The 22,543-nt window shown below is 40.3% G+C and overlaps 1 protein-coding gene and 1 long non-coding RNA gene across 3 annotated transcripts in view; one reads left to right on the forward strand and one right to left on the reverse strand.

Moving 5' to 3' along the window:
• Nucleotides 1-15,351, forward strand: part of EIF4E3 (eukaryotic translation initiation factor 4E family member 3) — a 170,496-nt gene extending 155,145 nt beyond the window's left edge. The window contains exons 7-8 of one of the 2 annotated variants that reach the window (XR_008427562.2): nt 10,021-11,097; nt 15,070-15,351. The gene's annotated coding sequence lies outside the window, so the exon portion shown is untranslated. Of the gene's footprint in view, nt 1-10,020; nt 11,098-11,842; nt 14,317-15,069 lie in introns of those variants that run through there. The other variant, XR_008427561.2, reaches the window with a different exon arrangement.
• LOC123479389 (uncharacterized) lies at nt 5,289-22,495 on the reverse strand. Its single transcript, XR_006654996.2, has 3 exons — nt 21,572-22,495; nt 12,480-12,527; nt 5,289-8,531 (listed from the first exon to the last, which is right to left on the reverse strand). It is a non-coding gene; the product is annotated as an uncharacterized lncRNA (long non-coding RNA).
• Between the last annotated feature and the right edge of the window lie 48 nt (nt 22,496-22,543).

A 22,543-nucleotide genomic window follows, 5' to 3' on the forward strand; every position in this document is an offset into this window, starting at 1 on the left:
TCACCTGATACCTTGTGAATTAGGAGGTTTTTGCACTCTGGCTATCGGGATCATCTACTATTTCTGGTAGCATGTGAACTCTAGGGATTGTTCCTTTTAATCCTCCTAATTTTTTTTTTCAAATTTTAGGTCATATCCTCACATGCATGTAAGATCAGTTCTTAGCTTACTACTCAAGGGGACTGCAAGATCTCAGGAGTACCCTCACCATGTAGCTCTCCCCTCAGGTTCTCTTGAATGTAAATTTTAGCCACCTTTGCCTTTGGTCTTCCACCTCTGTGCCCTCAATTTAGGGAGTCGCCAGGCTCTGCTCAGTTTCCCCTTCCTCCATCAGTAGCCAGACAGTAAGTGGAGGTGGTCATAAGGACTGGATTCTTTGGGTGATAAAATATGTTATTGCCCGGTAGGAGTTTTGGAAAGTGTTTGGAGAGGAAAGTCAATTGAGTACAGGAGGAAAAGGTTAAACCAGGTTAGCTTACCAATAAGGATTTTGCAGCCCTCAGAGCATGATGGCAGCACAGGACTGGAGAAAAACTATGAGTCAGATTCCAAGATCCTCAGCAAAATGTGAAGAGTGATGTCATCATCATCTTCTTTACCACTCCTATTTTATAGAGCTTTTACTCTGAGATGGGGATAGGAGCTTCATATGCATTATAAATTTAATCTTGGTGGTGGCCATGGAGGAGGTCTTCCTCCAAGAGAGGGAAGCATGATTGCCTGGTGGTCCCACTGCTGTTTTCTGATGCACACTTGTGTTCATTTTTCACACTGCCTCTTCCCAATGATTGACTGGGTGAGCAGGGACAGAGCACTTTTTAAGTGCTCTGGACTTAATAAGGCTCCCAGACTTTTTATTGCCCTTGTTGAATCTTCCTTAGAACCAGACCTAATCTAAGGCTTTTTCCTTTCACCCATGCAGCACCAGTCAGACCTGCTTTTTGGTCCAACTGCTCTTTTAGTCTCCAGCTCCCCAATTTCCCTCACAGGTATTTTCCCCAGGAAGTCTCTTGCATATGTAATCTGTTTTGTTGTCTGCTTCTCAGAGGTCCTGAACTAGCACATTCATCAAATCATTCAAGGAGGCAGAAATACTATTTGTTCTGGACAGAACTGTGTCTCTCTGAGATTCATATGTCAAAGTCCTAACCTTCAATGTGACTATATTTGGAGATATGGCCTATTGGGAGGTAATTAAGGTTAAATGATGTCATAAGGGTGGGGCCCTCCCCTGATGGGACTTGTGTCCTTGTAAGAGGAAGAGACACCAGGAATTCCCCTTGCACTGAGTGCACACAGGAAAGGCCTGTGAGGACAGGGCTAGAAGGTGGCATCTGCAACTCAGGAAGGGTTCTCATCAGAAACCAATCCTGCTAGCCCCTATATAAGGACTTCTGGCCTCCAAAACTGTGAGAAAGTAGATGTCTTTTGTTCAAGCCTCCCAGAGTGCGGTGTTTTATTACTGTAGCCTGAACCTACAAATATGCTATTGTTGTACCTGTTGAACAGATGCAGAAACTGAAGTTTAGAGAGGGCCACAAGTCATGATTGGCTAAAGCCAGTATTAGATCCCAGGCTGGTGTGACAATACATATAGCTTGTCATAACTATGTTTTCTGTCACTCTCTGAGCCATAGAGGATGGGGAGGTGGTGGCTTCAGTGTGGGTAGACTTCAAGTAGGGATGAATTATTGAAGGAAGGAAGGCTTCAGAAAAGAAGGAGGGGAGTTTGGAGAACTCTCACTCTCTGCCTGCCGGCGGTTAAAAATGTGGGACTTGAGAGAGGGGAGCCTTTACTTATCAGAGAAACCATTTCTCTAGGTTGTGGTGGGAGGAGCATTTGGAGGAATTATTATGGCAAAATCAAAGTCCTTGACCTGATAGACAAAGTATTTCATTAAGAAAATTCTCATGGACAAGAATTTGGTTTTATCCAAGTTCACCATTAACTGTCACCATGTGGTATTGGAACAGCCCAATGGAAGTAAGGTACCAAATGTACCTTACTGAGTGGCAACTTCTGTGGAGTGCAAGTAGGAGCTTGAGCAGCCAGAGTGTTGTGAGCTGACAGAGAGACACAAAGAGAAAAGCCCTCTGAGTTAACTTCTCAAAAGGCTAAGAGGGAGAGGACCCATACTGTGGGAATGCCAGCTGCTGGGGACTAGACATAATACCTGAGCAATTACTGACTTTTTCTTATCTTCACAATGTTGTGGTCCCATGTAGACACAGTGAAGATGTGATGGACACAAAAATTTTGTCCTGTGTTGTTATTCCTTGCTAAATTGACTTAAGCTTAACATTAGCAAAATTTGTCTTAAGTTTTCAATATTTACTTGCTTTTGTGTTATAGAGATAGATTATTTTGCTTGTAGGACAGTTTGATTAAAAATAGCCTTATAATGATGTATTAAAAATTATTTTATCTCAAATGCCTTGGAATTTTTCAGGCAGATAGAATTGTGATCCCTTAGAATCAATGTCCCACTCCTGTAGTGAGACTGGCAGCTGCTCCCTCCCTGCAGAGGTGGCTTAGGAAGAAAGGGCTCTGCTTTTACTAAAGAAGCCCCAGTATTTTTTAATTTAAATAACTAACTTCCTGGAAAACTAGATATGGGGTGTGTGTGTGTGTGTGTGTGTGTGTGTGTGGTTGTCCTTGTTGTTAGTAAACAGGAAGCCCTTAAAATGACACACTTCAAGGATATAAATCCAGGTTTTCTTGTCATTTGTTTTTGGGTGGGTTTTCTTTCATTTTCTTTTCCCCTTCATTTCAGAGCCCTATATTAATTTTGAAAGATATTCTGAAGTGGCACCCTACAGACATAATGTGGTAAGAATGGAATTTCAGTTTTTGGTTGACTGCTTGCAGGATGTTTTATTTGGATGTAAATGCTGGACATTGATTTTTTTTTTAAAACACAGAGTATAGCTTTTCCTCCCCCCCCTTTTTTTAAAAAAGAAAATACTTGTGGGAAAATAGTTCAGCGTATCTTATTAATGATTTTCCCCTTGGATTTTTGTTTTCCACCCATCCCTCAGATCTTTGTAACTGAAAACAAACTTCAGTTCCGCATCTTGGTTACATAGTGGCTTAAATGTTTGTTAGTATATGACTTTGTTTATTAAAGTTTATGTGACTCCTTTTCTTGCTTCCTTCCCCCTCCCCAGTGATCTGTTTGCTAAACATTGCACAGATTTTTTTAAATGTAGATTACTATTTGGCCTCCCTAAACTTTGTGGTCATTGCTGTTTTTTACTTTAGTTACTCAGATTCTTTTATGAAATTAGTTCAACCCTTAAAGTTGCTTGTTCTTGGCTTTAATTCTGGGTGGAGGAGGTGTGCTGTGATTTTCATTAACTTTAATGTTTTCTGTCTTACATGGAGTAGGACCTGACAGTTTTTAGCACTTTCCCTGCAAACAGGGAAAACTGTATTGAATAAAAGCCCTTACAATAGACTGTCCAGTATCTGATTCTCCTTGATGTGCACAACTCTGTAAATGATTCTTGGCCAAGTGTTCTTGTGCTGTTCATGGTGGGGGGAAAAAAACCCATAGGAACATATGTGGTTGGCTCTTGGAAAGACCTTAAATAGTATCATCTAGTCTAGGGGTATCCATCCTTTTGGTGTCTCTGGGCCACACTGGAAGAAGAAGAGTTTTCTTGGGCCACATATTAAATAAACACTAACAAAAACTGATGAGCACAAAAAAGGTTTTAAGTAAATTTATGATTTTGTGGTGGGCTGCATTCATAGCCATCCTGGGCCACATGTAGCCCATGGGCCATGGGACGGACACCCCTGATTCTAGTCCAAAGATATCAAACATGTGGCATGAATACCACTACTCTTCCCTTCCATGCCCATAGTAGATATCAATAATAGATCATGGTTCTCCTTCCATTGAGCCACCCATGGCCACACCATCTTTCTTGACATGGTATGCCAGACTTCTGTTATAATGCCAGTGGAGCTGGCATATGAGATGGAATCTCTATCAGTAGATCACAATATGTCTCTATTAACATCCGGGTATTTCGGGAAGTTCACAGTGAAGCAGAAGAGTGAAATGACATAACCTCAAACTAAAGCCACACCACCATGGCATTTAGGGCAAAGTTCTTAGTCCTTGTGGGCCTGTTTCCTGACCAACAAAGTGGTGGTGGTAACAGTGGCCACGTCCTAAGACTGTTGGGAAGGTAACGCCAGAGTAATCCTCAAGGAGCCTGTAGGAGAGTGCTTAGTAGGAGCACTGAGGGAATGTGAACTGTTATCACCACCATCAGCATCACTAGGGAAAGTGACTTGTTCGAGATTCTAAAGCTAGTTAGGAGAGACAGGATTTCTCAGCTTCAGCACTACTGAAAATTAAATAGACAGATACTTCTTTGTTATGGGACTGACCTGTGCCCTGTAGAACGTTTAGTGGCATCTCTGCCCTCTACTTAATAGATGCCAGTAGCCCCACTCCCAAAATTGTGACAGATGTCTCCAGACATCGCCCAATGTTAGACTAGACCCAACTTCACCTATAGACTTTTTGAAATGTTAATCTATTTATGCCTGAACCCACTGTCAGGGATGCTAATTCTGTTGGCTTTGTTGCTGAGCACTAAGGAATATTTATTTTTTCTTTTTAGTTCTTATCAGTGGCTTTGACATCTCTGTCTTCACATCAGGCAACAACTTTTCCTATTTACCAACCTGTGGACAGTTTTGAGTAACAGTTTAACAGCTTCGTGTTTTGATTGTGCTTTTTAAAAAATAATGTCAAGGAAAATGCTCACAATAAAATTTTCAGTGATAACAGCTACATTTCAAATTGTATAATAATAATAATGCAAGTATAATTAATCAGAATACTTATTATGTATTAGATACTAGGCTATGAGCTTAATGTTCCTGATGTCATTTAAATGTCACAATGTACAAAGGCAAGTATTACCACGCCATTGGATGGATGATGGAACAGAGGCACCGAGTACTGCTCAGGTTCCCACAGCCGCTGTGCGGCAGAACAGGCCACCCGCTCTAGGCTAGTTGTCTGTGGTGCACACACATATGCTAGGGAAAGATGTGGATGGATATACGGGTGTTTATCTTGATTATTTATAGATGATTGGATTTACTGGTTTCCAAATTTTTAACTTTAAGTAATCATTTTTTAAAAAAGTATTAGAAAATAAAGTTAAAATTATGCAGTCCTGTAATTTTTTATAAAACAAATGATTAAATACATTTACAACAGTGTACCTTCTATATATTTGATCTTGCTTATGACTGATTGAAAAGTAACAAGAACCACATTTTAATTTCTCATGTTAGATACCAGAATGGAAACATACAGCCCCTTAATGTAACACACAGCTATTAGGGGTTGTACACATTTGTAAACTATTTTTCTCAAATACAGTTGTTCTGTAAGTAATAGTATGGGATTTTAAAATAAGTATATTACATGTTATAGATCCTTCAAAATTTCCTACCTTGGGAAATTTTATGCTTGTTTCAGTGATGGTACTGGAAAATTTCAGTTTTGATTATCACCTTTAAAGCAACTCTCTTAACAAGACAAGAAACCCGTTTCATTATTTTAGAAAAACACCAAGAATCACCCACTTGATTGCCTGCTTCCCCCACCCAGGCATGATCTGAATTTCTATTTGGTCATTTTTCAAAAATCAAACAGATAAAGTTGAACAAAAAAGGCAATATTTTAATCAATGTCTTAATTTTCTCTTGTAAATTCCAAAAGGGGAGATCCAAATATGGCCTGATGAATGGAATCATTGTCAGAATAAGAGTAAAGATCCTCAGGGAGACTAATTTTAAGTGTAGTGCACACATTTGGAACCATAAATTCAGGTGTGTGTGTGTTCACTTGCATTATTTTATAGTTATGCACATTGTGTTTATATTCTGACTATATTTGCCTGGCTTTATTCTCCGTGGCATACATTTCCAATTTTAAATAACTTTGAAAGTTCTCTTGTTTGTCTCCTCATACAATGAAAATGTCTTGGTGATTCTGGGGTCCAAGTGAAATTTTGAGTCTAAGAGAACATGTGTAAATACATGTGTTGAGCTAGGAGACATACAGGTCAGCAGAGGTCCGAGCTTCTCTTTGTCTGCTGGATCTGACAGGCAGGTCTTGCTGCTGGTGGAGTCCCAGGTGAGTGGGAATCCCAAGGATGGCTCCTGGGGACCTAGCTCACTTCTTTGGGACTCCCATACAACTTTCTCGGCACCTCTGAGGGTCCTGCTCAGGACAGCCATGCTCTTGTCTTTGGGGTCCCTGTTAATGGAACTTCATTTCCATTGAAAATGTCATTTCTGAGTTGGGTGTCAGTATCATTATTTTATAGTGAAGGGAGGAAAGGCCAAGTGAGAAGAGGTCTGATAGCAGGGATCTTGCCACTTAAGCATTCACTTATTTGTTTATTCATTCACTCAGATATTTAAGTGCCCATTCTATGCTTGTGAGGAATTCGTAGTGAGCAGAAGTGAGCAGGCCTCTGGCCTCATGGAGCTTATTTCTAGGGAGTGAACCAGACAATAAATGAGTATATAAATCAAGAACCAAGCTAGAATTTTAGATATTAATTTGGAAAATGTCAGAGAAGTTTTCTCTGAAGAGGTGACATTTCAACTGAGAAATGAAGGCTAGAAAGCTCCAACCACGCAAAGAGTTGGAGGAAGAAGAGCAGGCCAAGGAGATGGAATAGGCAGGGCATGGCTCCAGGGCCCTAGCACAGCGTGAAAGGTGTAGAGTAATTGTATTGTCAAAACATAAAATAGGCAGAAAATAACAGTATCTTAAATAAGGCAATCCTGACATAGGTAAATTATAGAGAGAGGAGTCTTTAAGGACACTACACAGGGTGGAATTTTAAATTCTATTTTCTTTCATTATAAACTCGAAAAGCCAATATTGCCAGATAACCAAAAAGCTGCTGTAATTTTCTACCTATTATTCAGTACTGAGCGTGAGATGAAACTGTGAGAATAGCTAGGGTCTTTCTCTTTATCATTCTTTTTGCACTAGAATAAAGTCCTAGAATAGTCTGGCTGTATTGGATACTGGCAGAGAGGGTTTTTGAGAGCATGTGTATGTTTGCTCTGTTCACATTGTTTCTTTTCCCTAGAAGGAGACCAAACTACTTATAGGGAGGATAGAAACAAACAACTGGGTAGCACACTTCCAAACATTTGGAAACATGTGAACTTTCAGCCAGCACAGAGAACCATGAGGCAGAGAGCAGCCCAGCCATGCGTGGTGCTTTGGGATCATAGATGTTGCTGCTTCCTTAGGGATGAAAATATAAATTATACAGACTACTATCATCTCGTCTCCAGAATTCTAACTTCTAAATTCTGACCCACAAAAACGCACAATTTGTTTTCCTTGAGCATAAAATTCATGCTGCCCCATGCCCTGCTGGAACAACTAAAGAAGATTGGCCTCTTCTACCTTCTGCTGTCCTGTGTCCTACGACAAGCATCCAGAAGAGGCTATTTTCTTTTTCCTGGAGGGAAGACTGGGTTTGTTGTGCCAACTGGAGTCTTGTATGTATGCCAGAATCATAATCTTCATGCCACCATTTCTCTCTGGGCCCCAAACTATTTTCAGTGGAATGTCACAGCTCACTTTCCACTGAGAGATGTATTCTCAGTCTCTCCTCCCTTCCCCCTCCTTCCCTCTGCCTTTCTCTCTCTCTTTCCCTCCCCCTTCATCCTAAGAACATAAATTTTGGCACCATTTGGTTTTCTGGCATCTTTTTAGGACCTGTGTACTTCTTCTGGCTAAGTTGGAGGCTCACTATATTTTCAGGTGGCCTGATCTTCCCACTGTTGGTATAGGAACCTTCAAATTTGTGGTACATTCTTAATGACCATTTTACCATTATAATTCATTTATTTCTCCATTTCATCCATGGCCTCAAAATCTACAAAAGTTTATTTGGTATTTTCTTATAATTTAAGTGATAATTCTAACAAAATACATCATCTCTGCTGATGTGTTCAGTTTATATTGGTGGTTACAGCTTCTAAGTTCTTCTAAAAATATGCTCAATTGAAAAATCACAAGAATGTAAGCACCATGAAGGCAAGGATTTTTGTGTTTTGTTTCCTACTCTTCCCTGATGTTTAAGGCAGTGACGGGCACACAGCAGTCTGCAATGACTATTTGTTGGAAGGAAATATAAATTATGCAGACCATTATCGACTCCTCTCCAGAATTCTAGCTTCTAAATTCTGACCCACAAAAATGCACAATTTGTTTTCCTTGAGCATAAAATTCATGCTGCCCCATCCCCTGCTGGAACAATGAAAGATTGGCCTCTTCTACCTTCTGCTGTTCTGTGTCCTAAGACAAGCATCCAAAAGAGGCTATCTTCTTTTTTCTGGAGGGAAGACTGGTTTTGTTGGAAGAATGATTGTGTGAAATGGATCCAGGCTTGCTTTGCTGTCTGCGGGTCCTGGCAGATGCCCACTTCTGCTTCTCTCTCATAAGAAGGTGCATCCAAAGCTGAACCAAATCGTTAGAATCATGTTAGATTATAAAACGATCAAAATGCCAAGGTTAGCAAAAGTCTTGGCAACAAACACCTGTCTTCTCAAAATTATTTTGTCCAACTAGCACTCATTCAGACATTTCCATTATTGGCCATTAAAACAGCAATAAGCTGGATGCAATATACCAGGGATCCCCAACCCTTGGGCCATGGACTGGGCTACACAACATGAGGCAAGTGGCTGGTGAGTGAAGCTTCATCTGTATTTATAGCCGCTCCCCTTTGCTCACATTACCGCCTGAGCTCTGCTTTCTGTCCGATCAGTGGCAGCATTAGATTCTCATGGGAGTGTGAACCCTACTGTGAACTGCACATGCAAGGGATATAGGTAGCATGCTCCTTATGAGAATCTACTGCCGGTGATCTGAGGCGGAGCTGAAGTGGTGATGCTAGCACTGGGAAGTGGCTACAAATACAGGTTATCATTAGCAGAGAGGTTTGACTGCACAGAGACCATAATAAATCAGTTACTTGCAGACTCATATCAAAACCCAATAAAAAAACACAATCAGTGAGTGGCAAGTGACAATTAAGCTGCATCTGGTGGCAGGGTTTATGGTGGCAAGTGAGTTGGTGTACTTCAATTGTACAGCAGCATCTGGTGACAGGCTATAAGTCAGAATCCAACACTTATCTTAGTCCATTGGTGGCCTGCCCATTATTTTATTTACCACTTCCACCCACACTCTTCCCTGCAGTGCAAATTTATCTCAGTCACAGATTGGGTAAGCTCACCAGCTACGCCTACCCCAAATGAGTAGAAACTAAATGTTGCTGGAGAGCTTCTTTGGAAAAGGGGAAAGACCCAAAGATGAGACAGCAGAAGACTCTAAGACTGCCCACCAAAAGAAATCTGCATTTAAAAGAAAACACCAAGAGTCCTACTTAAATTACAGTGACAGAATGGGTTCATTGCAACATGTGATTCACATTCTCCAAGTCCACTTCGTATATGTGGTAACTGGCTATCAAATGAAGCCATGAAACCTTCAGAACTGCTTCGCCAGATGGAGACCAATCACTCTTCATTAAAAGACAGGCCTTTGGAGTTTTTCAAAAGAAAAAAAAACATGAACATGAAGAACATAAGCAATTATTGAAGGCCACTACTTCATCAAATGTGTCTGCACTGCGAGCATCATTCTTAGTGGCTAACTGCATTGTTAAGCTAAGAAGCCCTTTACTATTGGTGAAGAGTTGACTCTGCTTGCCGCTAAGGATGTTTGTCATGAAATTTTAGGAGAGGCTGCAGTTCAAAAGGTGCCACTTGTTCCTCTTTTGGCTAGCACCATAACTGGATGAATTGGTGAAATAGCAGAATCTATTGAGGTGTAATTATTAGAGGGGATTAATAAGTCACAGTGGTATGCAATCTAGGTTGATGAGTCTACTGATGTTGAGAACAAGTCAACAATGTTTGTTTTTGTGCCATATATTTTTCAGGAGGATGTGCATGAGGATATGTATTGTGCACTTCTCTTGCCAACCAGGACCACAGCTGCAGAACTATGCAAGTCTTTGAATGCAAGTCTACACATTGTGTCATCTGTAGAGAAACGCTGGCTAGCTAAAAAATGTTACCTCAGCTTAATGTTCTGCAGGATGTGATTTAAATTATCAACGACATTAAAGTACATGCCCTTAACTCACGTCTGCTCATGCAGCTGTGTGAGGAGGTGGACGCAGAGCACACACGTCTCCTCTTACACACAGAGGTGAGATGGCTTTCTAAAGGTGGATCATTGGCCAGAGTTTTTGAGTTATGGGAGCCACTCCAGAGATTTCTTTTAGAAAAACAGTCACCACTGGCAGCACATTTCAGTGACACAGAATGGGTCACAAAACTTGCTTACTTGTGTGACATATTCAACCTGCTCAATGAACTCAATCTGTCATTTCAAGGGAGAATGACAACTGTGTTCAAGTTGGCAGATAAAGTGGCTGCATTTAAAGCTAAACTGGAATTATGGGGGCGACGAGTGAACATGGGGATTTTTGACATGTTTTAAACATTAGCAGAGATTTTGACAGAGACTGAGCCAGGGCCTTCTTCCTCCCAGCTGGTGCATGATCATCTATCTCAGCTTTCAAAAGAGTTGGAGCATTACTTCCCAACCACGAAGACCCCTGAACTAGGAAGGAATGGATCTGTGACCATTTGTGAACAAGCCAGGTAAGTTGACTTTGTCTATGCTAGAAGAGGATCAACTGCTGGAGATCACCAATGACAGTGGCCTTATAAGCATGTTTGAGACAACTTCAACTCTCCATACGTTCTGGATTAAAGTCAAGGTGGAACATCCTGAGATTGCCACAAAAGCACTGAAAAGCCTGCTTCCATTTCCAACATCCTATCTTTGTGAAGCAGGGTTTTCTGCAGTGACAGCAACCAAAACGAGATTACAGAGTAGACTGGACATAAGCAACACATGTCGGGTGTCACTGTCTCACATCACCCCCAGATGGGACCATCTTGTTGCAAGAAAACAAGCTCAGGCTTCCCACTGATTCTGCATTATGGTGAGTTATATCATTATTTCATTGTGTATTACAATGTGATAATAATAGAAATAAAGTGCACAATAAATGTAATGCACTTGCATCATCCCCAGACCATCACCCGCCCCCACCCTGCCAGTCTGTGGAAAAATTCTCTTCCACAAAACTGGTCCCAGGTGCCAAAACTGTTGGGAACTGCTACCATACGCTGTTCAGGAACACCAGAGGAAGGGAGGAATCAGTATTGAGAAGGTGGAGTTTGTTGCAGGCACTGACCCTTCCTTCCGTATGCCAAATGGTACACTTAGTTCTGTAGCTTCCTGTACCTGAGATGTAAATACCCTAAGACTTCCCAGGGGAAGGGAATTTTAATTAGAACAACTGGATGAAGTTTCTGCCTAATTTAAGTCCCATGCCTCATCTTATGAGATACAATACCCTAAAGATGTGATTCTGTTAGTTGGCACTTTCTTTATTGCATGATTTAGACTCAGAGCTCTGAGTCTGGCACAAATATCTTACACTGTTTAGGGAACATGAACTCAAATAAAGTCTGTGTGATTGTGACAGAACAAGCTTTGCTGCCAAGACCTTCGTCAGATTGAAAAGGGGTTGGTGGTCACTGACAATGGCCATGAAGCCACCTTGAGCTCTGTGGATTTCAGTTATAAAGGATCTCATCTTAAGCCACTCTGTTTTGAAAAGAAAATTATTTGGTTACTCAGTCATAGGTAGAAATGAGATTGATTTCTGCTCTTCCTTGTAGCAAGAAGAGGAACGTTGATGGCCCAGAGAGAGTCCTGCTTGCCTGCCCTGGGTTCTACCTAGAGTAGTCATTCTCACCTACTGAGCACTTTTGGTTCCCAGGGGACTTTTGGCAAAGTCTAGAGACTGGGAAGTGGATGGGGCCACTGGTATCTACTGGGCAGAGGTCAGGGATGCTGAATATACTAGGATGCATAGGACAGTCCCACAGCAAAGAATTATCTAGCCCCAGAGTCACTAGTGCCAAGGGTGAGAAACCCTGATCTAAAGAAATGAGTTTCACAAGAATGTCCCTGCCTGGGAAGGTGATTCTTCTGTTGCTGATTTCCAGTTCTGAATTGAACAATTAATCATGTTCTTATTCTTGCATCAAGAATTAGTCAATTGGAGGCTGAGCTGGTTTCAGAAGTGGGTGGGGTGTCAGCCTAAGTAGAATTTGAAAAGCACTGAGAAAACCCAGATGACATGTTCTACAACCAGGCTCCAAGGCCTAGAATTCCTTTGGTTGAAACCTGGAGAAGAACTGAACAGAGAGTCAGGATTCCCCAGTTTTGAATCAAATTGTACTTCTTCCAAATGCTCTAAGATTTGTTGAGCATTTCTTCCATGCCTAGCCCTGGGCTCAGCACTGCACATACCTTTTCTCATTCCATCCTCTCAGAAACCTTGAAGAGGTGTACACTTATCTAAAACAAACAAACAAACAAAACTATTAGAGCTAAATGAATTCAGTAAAGTTGCAGTATACAAAATTAATATATAGAAACCAGTGATGTTCCTACACATTAAGAATGAATGATCAAAAACAGAAATTAAGTAAACAATCCCTTTACAATTACATCCCCTAAAAAGTACCTAAGGATAAATTTGACCAAAGAGGCAAAAAAGATATACTCTGAAAACTATAAGACACTGATGAAAGAAATTGAAGAAGACACAAATAAATGGGAGGCTATATACACCATGCTCAAAAATTGGAAGAATTCATATTGTTAAAATGTCCATACTACCCAAAACAATCTACAGACTCAGTGCAAACCCTGTCAAAATACAAATGGTGTTTTACACAGAATTAGAACCAATAATTCTAAAATTTATATTGAACCACACAAAACCCTGAATAGCTTCAGCAATCTTGAGGAAGAGGAACAAAGCTGGAGGTATCATGCTTCCTCATATCAAATTATACTACAAGGCAATAGTAATCAAAACAGCATGGTACTGTTATAAAAACAGATGCATAGATCAATGGAACAGAATAGAGAGCCCAGAAATAAATGCACACTCGTATGGTCAATTAATCTATGACAAAGGAGGCAAGAATATACAATAAAGAAAAGACAGTCTCTTCAATGTATCTGGGAAAACTGGACAGATACATGAAAAAAAGTGAAGCTGGACCATTTCTTTCACTGTATAGAAAAGTAAAGTCAAATAGATTAAAGAATTAAATGTAAGGCCAGAGATCATAAAACTCCTAAAAGAAACAACAGGCATTAAATTCTCTGACACTGGTCTTAGCAATATTTTTTTTTTTTGTATATATCTCCTCAGACAATGGCAACAAAAGAAAAATAAACAAGTGGGACTACACCACACTAAAAAGCTTTTGGACAGTGAAGGAAACCATCAACAAAACAAAACAAAACAAAACAAACAACTAAACAGGAAAAAGTATTTCTAAGTTATATATCTGATAAGGAATTAATATCCAAAATATATGAAGAACGCATACAACTCATCATAAAAAATCTGATTAAAAATTGGGCAGAGAACCTGGATACACATTTCTTCAAAGAGGACATACACATGGCCAATATATTTATGCAAAGATGTTCAAATTCACTAATCATCAGAAAAATGCAAATTAAAACCATTATGAGCTCACCTCACACCTTCAGAATAACTGTCAGCAATAAATCAACAAATGCTGGGGACAATGTGGAGAAACAAGAACCCTTGTGCACTGTTGGTGTGATTGTAAACTGGTGCAGCCACTGTGGAAAACAGTGTGGAATTCCTCAAAAAACTAAAAATAGAACAGCTGTATGATCCAGTAATTCCACCTCTGGGCATGTATCTGAAGAAATCAAAAACATTAGTTCAAAAAGATATATGCATGCCATTTGCATCATTATTTACAGTATCCAATTTCTGGAAGAAAACCAAGGGCTAATTGATAGAATGGATAAAGAAGATGTGAAAATATATGTATATCTCCAAAGTCAGGTGTGCATGCATGTGCACACCTACACAAAGGAATATTACTCAACCATAAAAAATGAAATCTTGCCATTTACAACATCATGGATGACCCAGAGAGAGTGTTATGCTAAGTGAAGTAAGTCAGACAGAGAAAGACAAACATAACATGATCTCACGCACATGTGGAATCTAAAGAACAAAACAAATGAGCACATGGAATGGAAACAGACCCATAGATAGAGAGAAGCAGCTGATGGTTGCCAAGTGGGAAGGGGGTAGGAGGGTGGGTGAAAAAGGCAAAGTACAAATTTCCCATTATTGATTATTCTCCCTAAGATGTGCTTTACATACCCATGACTTTCAAATAAAGAAGTCATGAGGATGTGAAGTACAGCATAGGGTAAATAGTAATATTGTAATAACTTTACAATATCATGGTAACACATGGTTGCTAGAGTTAGTGTGATTATCACACCGTAAGATAAATATTGCATCCCTATGCTGTGCACCTGAAACTAATATAATGTTCAATGTCAACTATACTTTAAGAAAAAATAAATTAAAAAAATAGGTATGTATAGTTACTACTGCTCTTGTACCAAGGAGCAGGTGGAGACTTGGGAGGTTTCAGGAACTTGCCCAAAGTGACACACTGGTAAGTGCGGTGCCCAAGAGACGGCCAGTAAGCAAGAGCATCCCCTGCCCAGCTCTGATGCATTGCATCTAACCTCTCTGTGACTCTTGTCACATGTGGAAACAAGTAAGTTTAACTCCATGACTTCTAGGAAGCTTTTACAATGCTATGATGTCCTGATTTGCTCTTTTGTTTTATGTCTTGTCCTCTTTATTTTTTTTACTGGATATATTTGACATACAACATTGTATAAATTGAAGGTATACACCTGTTACTTTGATATGTTTATATATTATGATTGCCCTTGTAGCTATATTATATCATGTAATTATAGTACAATTTTATTGTCTGTGTTCATTATACTACTGTTCACTCTGCCCTCTTTACAGTCCCCTTTTAAAATGGAGAGATTCCCAGGACAGATAAAAATTGGAATTCCCCACAGAAGGATTCCAAACCTCCGAGTACATCATGACCAGCTGGTATCTTCTAAGAATACTTATTTCCACAGTCCCTCACCAACTGAACACTGTATGAATAAAAACCTCGATTTCTTACCTCTCTTGAAAATACAAAATTCTTCCAGCCCTGGGCTTGCTTTCTTGATGTGAATGATCAGTATATTCCCCTTTTATTTGAGGCCTGTGTTCTCAAATTTTGCATAGTACGCACCCTCCCTAATTACATACAATCCACTTCAAATCATTTTAAATTGCTTGGTTGAGATTTTTAGGCCGGGTCATCAGCATTACCTGGTAAAGTGTGTTGAAATGCTAATTGCTGGACAGCACTAATCTTCCGTAAGGCAGTGTTGTCACTTCCCCATTTATTTATGTGTGCATGTATGTGTGTGTGCCTGTTATAATCCAATGCTATTGCAATTTCTTTTCTTATTCAAGATGTCTCAACTTCGAGCATTGGGGAGCTCTCATGTTGGCTCCCAGGCCTTTTCCATAAGTCTCTCCACACCCCACCACTGCCTTTTGCTGTTGTTGTTGTTTTGTTGTTGCACTTCCTTTGGTACTTTCTGGCAGCACAAGGTGCTCCAAGCTTAGCTTGTGTTTTCCTTACCAGAGCGCTGGGATTAACTAGTTCTCCAAGTATCCATGGTTTCTTTTATTGGAGAAAAGTATTTAGAAAGCAAGATTGGGGTACTAGGTGTGCTCATGGCTATTGCTGCCTCTAGCCCCTTTCAATGAACAGAGCTAAGAAATCTGTGTATACATACTAACTCATGCATACACAAACCTATAGATTTATTTCTGTATCTATTTACCTGTTAATGTATATTTAAATTGTCCATATGGGTACCCTCACCTCTAATCCATTACCATAGGATTCATACTGGCCTTCAGGATATCAGATTTTTAATCTTTGTATGGCTTTTTTACTTTAACAATGGCTCAAGAACATCATGGGGGATGAAGAAGCTTCTCTTGATAACTATTTTATAGGTTTTACTAAAAATACCAAGTTTAGCATAACAAAAATGTCAGCATATCCCCATGCTTAGTATTCTTCAACTCCTTCTGAAATCTTCTATAATTCAGAACATGCGGCCTCACTGTTCCTGAAGGTGAGAAGACCTGCCTCATTTCCCTTCTTGTACAAACACAGTTCGTCTCCAGCCCTATGGAGTAATGACTTTTGTAACACGGAGCTGGTACTTGTGGATTCTAAATATAAGCCTCTTCTTAGAGATTATAATCAGAACTTTGAATTACATGTGAAATCTTATTTTGAATTCAGGTACACAATTACTCACTCAGACACTTAATTATACTGCCTTAGGATAGCATTAGAACAATAGTTTTAATTGTTTTGGGGGAGGGGGTGGATTACAAAAGTAACCTGTTATCTTGTAAGGAAGGTGAAGTGACTATAGTCTTCAGGATTAAACAGAATGGAACTGATTGATCACCAGCTGTAAGATTTTCCTGTAATTCTTTCAAGTTTATTCAGGAAGCAGCCTTACTTGGATAGGCTCCTCCTTCCTTTCCTTATACTTAATATAAATCTAGTGGTGATTAGAGGTGTCTTATAAACTAGAAAGAGAATCCAACCAGGGGACAGCTCCCGGGTTGCTGGAGGTATAGCCCCTCAGTGGTTTGGAAAACATTCTGGACCTTAAACAGCAATACCTGTAATTATGAAGGCATCATCCCTTCCATAAGAAAGAAAACAAAACAAAGAAAGCAAAACCCTTTTACTAACAAGGTACAGTCGTAGCGTGTGTTCAGCCTTCCCCAAACCTGTCTGGCATTTGTTTCTGGACTTCTGGGGAGTATCTTCCATCATTCTCCGAGCACTGATAAAATAATACAAAGATAAACAATCAGAGGGCAATCAGTAGAATCTTTGGGGTAGCAAGAGAGAGAAATCAGCCTGACATTAATGTCAAAGGAATTAATCATGGTTTACATAGGTGATTTAGCAGCTTAACTTTGCAAGTGGTTGAAAACAAAAAACCAACAAATTTTACAAACGTTTGGAGAACCAGGTATGGCAGACAGCTTATAGGACTATCTGACAAGCAGTTTAAACTTCACAGTCTAAAACCATAAAGATGATCTCTGTAAAGAGATTGTGCCTTTTTTTGTGAGAGTCTACATGCATTGCAGATCTGTGTTTCTCACACTTGTGTCTGTGAGATTCTGCTGGGCAGTTTTGTTAAAATGCATATTTCAATTCAGTAGGTCTAGGGACTGGGCTGAGGTGCTGCATTTCTGAGGTGCACAGGTGGTGCTGACGCTGCAGGCCAGCCCTCCTCATTCTGCATAGCAAGGGTCTGTGTGGATTGCTCTAGTACTTCTGGAAGGTAGGCTTGAGGTTCTCACACTCCCTTTATGTATCTCCAAATAAACAACATGTAGCACTGTGAATGTTCAAAGGTTAGGGGACTAGAATAGCTTTTTGGAGTAGAGGTATTTGGCCAAACAATTTTTTGTAGTTTATAGAGTTTACAATCAATGCATTGGCACCCATAGAGCAAAGAGCTACAAGGTATAGTTATTAGCAACCTCTTTTCACCAGGACCAATTAAAAACACATAACACTATTTGCAGGCCATGTTTATTTGTTTATAGAACTGTGTGTGCCCTTGAAAGGAGAAGAGCAGGACATGCAATCTCTATTACTGTGATTAATAGCTCACAAAATGCACTACTGTCTCTAGTTTTAATGCTGAGCCCCTGCATGAGTGTCGTTGTTGGGGAAAACCCTTTTAAAACTGGGGACTTTCACCATTCCATGACTAGCTTTTCAAGCCACTGAATTATTAAATGTAGTTTGTCTCAGAGTGCCTGAATATATTGTATACTTTGAAACAAGACAGCTTGTGTTGATTTGTGGTGTGGACATCTAGCTACAGCAAAATGCAGATGACACACCTCCTGTGACACACATGATTTTCGTTAACCATTTTTCAAACCTAGGAAGGAACAGGAGTGTACGCTTTCATTTAAAGAAGAGCGTGACCACTTTTACTAACCTGTCCCTTCTCTCTACTCACCATCTTCCCCTCCTTTTTTCTGTGTTTACCCCTGGGACCTGAGGGAGAGAAGAGGGCAAGTAGAGGGTTGCATTTGATGCGGACTCTCTTTGGCATCCTTTCTCCTCTATCTCTAAAGTGATAATGTAGATTGGCTGTTTCTGAGAAGCCAGGCAGGCCCCATAATGTGTGAGGACGGCGGCACGCTGCTTTTGTGAAGTGGAAAGTGTGAGATGGAAATACACAGACACTGAGTCAGGGCGCCTGAGTTCTAATCCTTGTCCAGCCACTAACCAATTATTAGGCCTTTGGGGGAGATTTAAACCTCCTTGGGCCTCGGCTTTGTACTCTGTAATTTAACATAGTTGGTGATGCTTGTTTCTCACAGTATAGAAGTCTGCCCACTGGGACGGCGTGAGATGACACTGATGGCATTTCGTACTGAGGAGGACTCTCCCTCTGCAGTCACTTTCATTCATTCTGGTTGTTCAGAAAAACAAAAAGAAAACAAAATTCTCCACTGACATTTTCCATTAACACTTCTCAGCACTTGCCATTCTTTTTTTAAAAATTATTTTTAATTTTTATATACTTTTACCAGTCTCCCTAATGAAGAGAAATCAATGACTTTGTTTGCACTGCGATTGTTTTAATTTATGGAAGGTGATACTGATTTCCCATTTAAAGTAGTAATAGAAACATAAATAACATGTAGGTTGATTTAAAGGAAAACATTTAGTACAATTACCATAACTGTACGCCAATGAGTGCAGCATATTAATTATTCAGGAACTATTAAGTTATGTAGATATGGTGAAAATTAGGAAGATGGTAATTATAGTTTAAAAAACACTGAATTAGGTGGTTTTCTAGTTTCTGTTTACTTTAAACTTACAAGAGCATTCAGGTATTTCATTAAGTGGCAAATATCCACTTCAGTTTCTGTTCCCCAAATGTGCACATATTAATTGACACAGTATTTGCACAACAAAGTCAGTGTTTGATTTATAGTTAATAGTACATGGCATGGCATGTGTTCTGATACCTTTGGGGAAATTTTGGCAACAGTTACCAATGGTTTGATAATTTTCCATTCATACTGTTTCTCCTGTTACTTAAAATATAACAAAATGGGGACAAGGACCTTTTCCCTGGTGTAATTAAAAGTGAAATGCTATCCAGCAAAGCTATCATTTAGAATGGGAGGGCAGATGAAGTGCTTCCCAGGTAAGGTAAAGCTAAAGGAGTTCATCATCACCAAACCCTTATTATATGAAATGTTAAAGGGACTTACCTAAGTAGAAGAAGATCAAAAACTATAAACAGTAAAATGACAACAAACTCACAACTATCAACAACTGAACCTAAAAAAATAAAGAAACCCAAAACAAAACCTGAGCAAACAGCTAGAATGGAATCAGATAAATGGACATCACATGGAGGGTTTTCAGTGGGGAGGGGGAGATAAAGATGGGGGGGAGGAACAGGGAATAAGAAGCATTAAGTGGTAGGCATAACATAGATGGGGAGAGGTTAAGAATGGTATAGGAAACAGGGAAGTCAAAGAACTTATATGTACAATCCATGGACATGAACTAAGAGGGGGGAATGCTAGAGGGTTAGGGGGTGCAGGACAGAGGGGGGATAAAGGGAGAAAAATTGGGAAAACTAATAGCATAATTAATAAAATATACATAAAAAATGAAATGATGTCAGGAACATGTTTAAAAAGGGATTTCTATTTGTCTTATGACCAAAAGGTGGCGTCCTATCCCCATGCCCTTTATTTAAAAGCCCTTCTTGCTTTAACTTAAAAAGAAACTTCCAGTTGGTTACTAACTAATAAAGAAATTAAAATGTGCTCCCCATGAATGTGATGTGATGTTGCAAATGAACAATATGTTAAGCTGCAGTTAAGTGTCCCCTCTGGTGTAAGCAAAATGAACATGGAGTTCTTTAATAAGGCGTTAGAGACAGTATTATACATGGAGCTGATTACCACATTTTGTTGGATTTACAAACAAGATTTCCCTTTGTCTGCAAAACTTACTGCCAATCTCACTTTGGCCCCCGCTGTCAAGTGAATGTAGATTTTAAGGCAGTTCAAATGCAGAATAAGATCAATGCCAATCTAAAGACCATTTATTATGGCAATACTAATAATTTTTTTAAAAGTTACTGGTCAGTCTGGAAAACAAGATCAGAGCATGAACTCTACAGACCAAGAATAAATTGGTCACATTTAAATAAACTGCTATTCCCCTGAGTTATAACTCAGCAACTTGACATATACCATAAAATGTTATATGTGGCATAAAAATTTTAGAAATGAAAACAATCCCCTTCCTCCCATAGACAGGCTACTTTGTAGATTTCCATTTAATTCCATGTGAATTCAGCATATGCAATTTCCAGTGATGTTAAAGTGTTGTTGAGAGCATTAACTGAGTTTGACATTAAGCTTTTACATTAGTGCTTAAGTCATAGTAAGCATTCAGTAAATATCAAATGTTATTACTGACAGCTATAGACTGTGAGCTCAAGGGCAGGGATTTCATTTATTTTTTCCATCCCTCAGTGCCTACTATATGGTCTAGAATGTAGTAGGTGTGTCATTAAAGTCTTAATTAATGTCTTGACTCAAAGACAACATGAACTCTAGCCTCTAAGAAGCTAGGAGGTTCTACTCAAACCAAAATGCATTTTCTTTATTTAGATTGTAGTTTAAAAGATTTGATGGTCTTGTCTGAATAACATGGAATCTTGTGAAGAATGCCTTCGATATGAATGCTGCTACGCTGGAATTACCTTCGCACACTCTACCTTTCTCTGGCTTTATTCTGTAGCACCAGAGAGTGGCTTTGTTACTTTTTTTTACATGCAACAGAGATACAATTTTAAAGTAGCAGTCTTATGCTATTCTTGAAATTGAAATTTAGAATTCTCCAGTAAATGAATGTTTAACAATATGTGTACAAAATGATCTAAAAGAATTTATAACATCCTTTTCAGGATATGTATTATCTACAACTGGTGCCGGCCTTAACCCCAGTGGGACGGGACTTTGCAGGGACCTACAGGGCGGCCCGCACCCTCGGTGCTGACCTGCTCCGCCACGCCGGCCCGCAGCTGGGAGCACGGGCTCGGGAACTTGGCGGCACCTGGGGTGCGGGAAATTATTTCTGTTAACAAGCCATAGAGCTGTATATCTAAGTCACACTTTGGAAACCAAATGTCTTCTTCCTTCTCTACTTGTGTTGAAAAAAGCGAAAGAAATACTAGTGTCTTTTGTTTTATAGTCATACGTATATTTCAAAAGATTTCGTTCAGGCTCCTCATTTACTCCTTCAGATTTCTAAATTTCACCAAACTTCAAAACAGCACACAAAAAGAAATCTCACCTTTTCAAAGAATTGGACAAAGCTTTCCCAAGTGAATGATCTCTTGGAGAGCAGGTAACCTGTGTTAAATTGCTGACATGCTAGCCCCTGGGCGGTTTCCTAAAGAAGCCTCGGCTACAGTCCAGCTCCTCCAGCGGCCGCTTGCCTTCAAAGGACACCTAACCACACTTTCTGTGGGGGATCCCACACGGAGGGGTAGGAGAAGCGAGCCCCACGCTACCCTCTCCCTGCTCTGAATACTGGGGAAAACCCTTCGCCGGCGGGTTTCTGCTGCTTTGCAAACGCGGGTTTGTCCTTCTCTTGAACTTTCACCTCTGAACTCGCCTCCGTTCATTGGACAAAGTGCAGAAAGAAAGAGGAGAGACCCAGGGAGGACGTTGAGAGGGAAGGGGGTGGTGGAGAACACCACCCCGCCGCCCCTCCTTCGACTGTCACTGCTGGCGAAACACTTTCACTTTTAACTGGAGCAGACTCACAGCCTTGCCCATCTCTCCCCTTCCTTCTCTATTTTTAGCTCAGAAACCAAGCAAATGGCCATCCCATTCCCATTTTCGTCCCTCGTTAACGCTCTGCCGCGCGTTTTCCCGGAGTCTGAGGGCCCCCCTCCTCCTCACTTGAGGAGACTCTCCTCCCCAGGCCCCCTATTTTCCAGGTCTTTTCAGCTAGGTCCCTCTGCAGCCGCTCAGCGTCTCCTCCCTCCCTCATCTGCGGGGCTCTGCCGCCCTCTTCTCTGCCATTCAGCCCGGACGCTCCGCAAGCCCACCTCCTGGGACCCCGCTCCCCAGCCCACCCCGCCCCAGGCTGTGGCAGCGGTGATGTTCTTCTTTCCTTTTTTTCCTTTTTGCTGCGAGCCTTGTTGTTTACCCAGCAGGTGGATGTGACGTCAGGGACGCACAACAGCAAAAAATAACAACATCTTCCTCCGCGACGAGCTGGGCTCTCTCTCGCGCCTTATTTATTTATTTGTTCCGG

The sequence above is a fragment of the Desmodus rotundus genome, chromosome 8 (assembly GCF_022682495.2).
Source record: "Desmodus rotundus isolate HL8 chromosome 8, HLdesRot8A.1, whole genome shotgun sequence".
NCBI classification, from domain to species: Eukaryota; Metazoa; Chordata; class Mammalia; order Chiroptera; family Phyllostomidae; genus Desmodus; species Desmodus rotundus.